Below are 6,417 nucleotides of genomic sequence, written 5' to 3' on the forward strand. Positions count from 1 at the left end.
CTGGCTTTGAACTCGTGATGCTCCTTCCTCAGCCTCCCAAGCCGCTGGGATTAAAGGCAGGCGCCACCATGTCTGGCTTACATTCATTCTTAAATTTCTCTCTTAGTAATAATCATAACTATCTTTTATTTTCACTGTGCAGCACTGTTATATCGATCGATTTTTGTCATTCCTTATAGTTTTCCTTGTGAACTTTGCTTTAGTCTTGTTACAAATGAGGAAACTAATTACTAACCAAACATCATTTTATCATTTTGCAGCACCAAAATATTTATATTAGACTTCAGACACATTCTAATTCAAAACACACTCAGGGTAAAGAATTTTTGTCAATCTATACTTCAATAAAGCAGTACTAAAAATAAATAAATAAATAAATCACCACACTCAGGTACACACACCTTTAACCCCAGCCACTCGGGAGGCCAAAGCAGGGGGATTGCAATTTTGAGACCAGGCTGGACGACGTAGTGAGGCTGTGTCTCAAAATCCCAATTAAACCAAGGGCTGGGGATGGAGCTCAGTGGTAGAGCACCCCTGGGTTTTATCCCCAGTATCCAAAAAAAATGTCTTTAAGTTAAATATTTCAGACCATTTCTCTTGTGCAAGCTACGCGTATTTTATAACAGTGAGAGGGAGGTACATCTTACTTTGTGAATAATATATAAATCTACTGAATGACCTGGGTACGGTGGCAAACACCTGAAGTCTGAGCATTACAGCAGCTGAGGTGGCAGGTTGACTGGAACCCACATGCTCGAGACCAGCCTGGGCAACATAGTGGGACCCTGGCTAAAAGAAAAGAAAACAACAACAACAAAATGGACCGAATGGGGATTCACCAGCGTTTAGTACAAATTCCTTATGGGCACAGAGTGGGGGAAAAAAATGAAGTATTCCTACTTGGAAATCTTTGATGATGAATGCATAGAATATTCTCAATAAATTTATGATTCAGAAAAAGATTATAAATAAAAATCTTCTTTTTAGTGAAGTGTATTTTCACAGAATATTTATATAATGTGGTAAAAATCTTGCTGAGTTTTCTGGAGCTAAGGCATATGGAGATCTCTCTCAGCAGGTTAGGAGCAAATATTCTAGGAATAAGGCTAAATCACCTCTCTCATTTTTGCAATTTCCCCTCAGAAGATTTCAGCTGTTCTTTTGCCCCTCTTCCATAGCTGGCACAAATCAGGACAAATCAGTTTTTTTTTTTAAATTTTTCTTACTTCTTTCTGATTGTCGTGGCATATCGCCATGTTTATCGTTATCTCTTACAGGGAGGAGCTTTATGAAGAATATTCTCAGCAGTTTGCGACTTTGGTTCAGATGTGGAATCTAGATGTGAAGAAAGTCAAGGAGCAAGGAGAAAAACTGGCTGTTGGTATCAGGCTTAGCTTTACGGCTACTCATTTTACCACCATCTCCAGGGGCAAGAGTTCATGCAAAACACTCAGGAGGGAAGGTGGAGGGCACGAGGCTAGCTGGACCAAGGTGGGAGGAGGGTGTGGTGATGGGCGACTGGATGTCCCCTTGGGATTGCTAGTGCTTCCGTAGTGAGGTGGCAAAGTCATCAGCTGGGAGTGGGGATGGGGAGCAGATGCTGCCTTCAGGGCAGAGGAGAAGACAGGGGATTGTTTCCTATGAGCAGGCCGCTGGAAGGTCGAGGGAAACAAATGCTGAGCGGTGATTCGTACCAACTTTGGTTTGTGACCTAGGGAGCAGGAGTTTAAAGTGAAGCCAGTTGGCATGGCTGTGGCCAAGCAGCTGGAGAGTTGGATTGTCCTGGATGGGGAGTGGGTGTGGAGTATATATGCAAGGGTGGAGGTCTGGTGACTGACGTGTAATGTAAGCTGGGACTGAAAACACAGAGTCCACCATTACCGGAACACCTCACTGTGTGGTTCTTCAGATCTTCAAGACCTGAGCCAGATGTATTGGATGTTGTTAAAAAGGAACATTGCCCCCTAAGTGCACAGGAGACAGGATTGGTGCCTAGCTTTCCTCTAGGGTTGGTGAACTCACATCATGGAAATTTGGTCATGCTATTAAATGAGGAAATATTGAGAGTGTTTCTCAAAATTGTTGTGTCTTGTTAAGTTTTAAGTTTTCCTCCAATTGGTATTACACCTGTCTCTTTTTGTGCTTGTAGGGTATATTTCAACAGCAACAAAAGGCTTTCCAACAATCTCAATTTGTTCAGAGCCAGAAAATGAAAGCCTTTAGAGAGTTATGTGAGCAATACTTGGAGGTCTGTCGAATTTGGTAACACACCATTCCCACCCCTTGTGTTTGAGGATTCTGTTTTCTGAATCATACACAATAGATTTATAAAATATTTTGTCATCTAATTAATTTTGTACCAGGCACTGTGTAGTTTGATTGCTTGCCGATACTAATTAAAAACAAGAGCCTCTATAATTATTTGATTTTTAATTGCAGTACACTTGTGATGATTTGATCACTCTGTTTTCTAGTGCACTAAGAAGAACATTAAAATGTCCTTTCAAATCATCCTGTGTGTACTGGGAGTTGAAGACGCTCTTTTTCTTTCCAAACCTGTGTTCAACATGTGAACTCTGACCTCAGAGACTCTGAAGCATTTTTCGTATGATACCATTGTTCCCGCTTTAATCCACATACCGAGTGAATTTTTCTTTTTAGGATTTGCTAATGGTGGTAGGTGTCATGTAAGATAGGAATTGGTCAATTGGCAGTATTAGTATTACCCAGAGTCTCACATAGCACAAAGAGTTTGACTAAGAGTTTAATCGTGGCTACCTGTCCCACAGTCTGTTTCTTAGCAGAGTGGTGAGGGATGAAAGTAGGAAGTCTGGCCCATCATGGGCACTCTGGCGCACCCCTGTAATCTCAGCAACTTGGGAGACGGAGGCAGGAGGATGGCAAGTGCCAGGCCAGCCTCGGCAACTTGGCGAGACCCCACCTCAATATAAATAAATAAATAGGGCTGGGGATGCAGCTCGACATTAAAGTGCCCCTGGGTTCAATCCCCAGTACCAAAAAATAGAAGAAAATGAAGCAGGACGTCTGCACATCCTTTATTTCCCGAGTATTCCGTGGCATATTTGCTTTTTCTTTTATGGAAGGGATGGCAAATGACCCCATATGGCAACTTTCAATCATAGGACAGGGCCCAGATGTGCCTCAGAATGAAAAAGTAAGCAGAAGACTAACAGTTTGTGGATTGAGAATTGTCTACTGTCATGTGTGCCTCTTAGCAAGTTGTTCTCCTACGTACAGACCTCTGCTTTGTGCAGGGACAGACTTAGGAAGCACTCAGTGATGTGCTGTATATTCATCTGCCCCTCCTCCTTTTTAGACAGAAACTTTTTAAAAAAAAATCTCCTGTTCAGATTCATGTTTGAAATTTCCCTCTTCCAAACTGGGATGGTCCTAAATTCCTCCTTTAAACAAGGCCTTTCTTTACTTCTAGAGGAATCCCCATGAGCACACATGAGCACATATACACGCTTACAAACGTGCACGTGCACACAGACATGGGACACATTAGGGGACGCAAAAGAGTCATTTTTAAGTGCTTCTAATGTTCCATGAGAACCATTTATTACTTGGTGCCCAGGTTTGAGGCAGGAGTTCTTCTACATGCTGGTGCTAAACGTTGCTGCTTAGGTAGACACTTGACTTATTTTTCAGCCTTCCGCATTCGGGTGTCCTTCCCATCCAGTTATCAGTTAGCCTGAGGTTTTTCCCTCTCCAGTGGTGCTTAGATCATCTGTAACTCCTTGCTGCTCCTGCTGCTGCCCTACTTCTGCACATCATCACCCCTCACCTGTATTATTAAACTTTGATCTGAGCTCATTCCTTTCAGTCATTCTTCAAGGGTCTGCAATATTATCTGCCTGAAACACAGCCCTTCCCGCTTCTAAAACTGTCAGTGACTCCCTGCTCTACATTTTGGGTATTCAGATACCCACCGCACAACGTCAGGCCTTTTTGAAGCTGCGTTTGCTCTGGTCTTTGCTTCCTCCCACCCCTCCAGGTCCATAGGCTTCTCTGAAGTAACTCATATTCCTTTGTGCTTTGCTTACACTCTTCCCCCAGAAAACTTTCAACTTGCGTTGCTGAAATATGTTTTTAGTTATTGATGGACCTTTTATTTTATTTATTTTTATGTGGTTCTGAGGATTGAACCCAGCGCCTCTGGCACGCTAAGCAAGTGCTCTACCAGTGAGCCACATCCCCAGCCCACCTCCTAAAACCTATTCAATTGCTGCCTTAGTAGACATAGCCCAGCATGCCACTCTTGTGTTATTTCTTTTCAATGCTAGGAATATGGCAGAGAGTGTGTATTCATTTTGTGATTCCTCCATAGCCCTGGACACATGATGGTTTTCAGAGTAAGCTTGAGTTCAAAGATTATTTTAATGACTGCAAAAATTTAAATCAGAGTTTTATTTTTCATGAGTTGGTGAGACCATTCTCTAGAGCATTTGATTCCCCCTAGGGAAGTCATGTTACATTACCTACTAGTGTTCATGAAATGGGTGTATATCTCGCGTTTTGAAACTTCAGTAGGGAACTTCAAAGTTATGGTGTGCGTGCATTCATGTACAACTTGCATGCTTTCTCTGTGTTCCATGTTGACCCTGAAACTTCCCCGTCTTGTTCAAACAAAGTGTCATGCCTCTATCGGGGCAGTCTTTGACTCAAGTCGCACATTTTGTGGTTTCTTTGGTGGATATTTGGTTTCCCTGTAGTACATAGACTATTCTCGATGTGGCCCCAGTAATGACCATCGTTTGAATTTGAACCTCTTCTCCTTTTGAAATGCAGCTTCCCTGCTGACATCTGTGAAGGGAGATGAAGAGGGATGGTTTAAAAACAAACTTGGGGTTTGGTAGAGCACTTGCCTAGCACAGGTGAGGCACTGGGTTCGATCATCCGTGCACATAAGCATAATAATATGAAGGTAAAAAAAAAAAAAAAAAAAAAAAAAACCCTGGGCTTTCTGTTGTAGAGTCTGCAGGATCTAGAGGAGAATCACGGAAACGTTCTTGCTGGTGAACACAGTGAACTTAGGAAACAGATGGCCATCTTGCAAACGAAACTTATGATGGAATCTGTAAGTATCCTGTAGGTAAAGTTGACAGCTAAGGCCTGGTTTTAGCACCAAAAGGGCTTGTTTGCTAGAATATGGACAATATTCAAACAACTATTGAACAGATGATTTTCTCCTTTCACGTAACAGCGGCAGGAGGAGAAGGCCAGTGCTCGGAAATCTCTCCTATCCCTGTTATTCTCATGATCCTTTGAAGAAAGCTGTTCACCCCAAGTGATACGATACAGTCATAAAGTTATCTCCATGAGCCCAACATGTCTTGTTCACTGGTTTGTTAAGTGCTGGATCCCCTTGATGTTCAGACCCAAATGAAACCTGAAGAGCTGTGTGTGGGAGCTGTTGAAAAGCCCGTGTGTGAAGCTTCCAGGCCTTTGGCAGCGCTGCTGGCTTTTGCTGCCTGACACTGCCAATTAACTCTTAGCAATAAAGATGATTTCATGTTAGGTTTGGTGTCAGTGTGTTTGCGTCCATCCCCAAACTCAGAAAGCACAAGCATGGAAGGTCAACTTGTCCCTCCTTAAGGGAAACAGTTAAAGAGATGCAATCTCTTTATGGACACCCTTCTGTAAGGTCTCATTAAAAGTTACAGAATCTATTCAGGTGAAAACGAGATTTCAAAGGAAATCTATTCTGTGGGCTACAGGGCTTATTACAAGGCAGCATAGGTGAGTGCCCCCCAGAACCAAGCTGCTCGGAATCATAAGACACCCGAGTCAGTGTGTGACTATCAGCCGTGAGATACAGAACACACACACGCACACAGAGGAATGCCCTTTAATTGACTTGGGCTCCCTAATAAATGACTCCTGCCCTTAATATTGATTAGAAGAACATAGGAGAACAGAGAACAACACTCCATTACCTATGGTTTAAATATCTCACCCTTTTCTAGGGCGATACGTTAACCACAAGGGTTTCCCCCTATGTTTGACATTTTAATTAGCCCGTGGAAAATTGATTGTATATTTATCTGCAGATGGGAAAAGTTAATTCCTATATCTGGTCTTTCATAATGTGAGTATTTTAAAGCTCATTACAAATGAGATTCCCAATGGGAAATAGTTGATTTGATAAACATGAAATTGTCGTTTATATCTGTGTGGCATGTGTAGAGTCCCACCTTTGCTCCTTGAAATGAAGATGACCCACAAGTACACACTGAGCTCCCTGCGTTTCAGTAGAAGAGGAAAGGTGAGCCGTAGATAAGGGATTGGTGAATTAAATTTGTGGATGGGGAGGGTCTCTGATGCTGTCTTAGGCATCCAAGACCTAGAGTGGTCTCGGGACTCGGGTGGCTTTGACCTTCAGTTCTGTGA

This window comes from Spermophilus citellus (genome assembly GCF_964194105.1).
Source record: "Spermophilus citellus genome assembly, chromosome: X".
In the NCBI taxonomy this organism is placed as follows: Eukaryota; Metazoa; Chordata; class Mammalia; order Rodentia; family Sciuridae; genus Spermophilus; species Spermophilus citellus.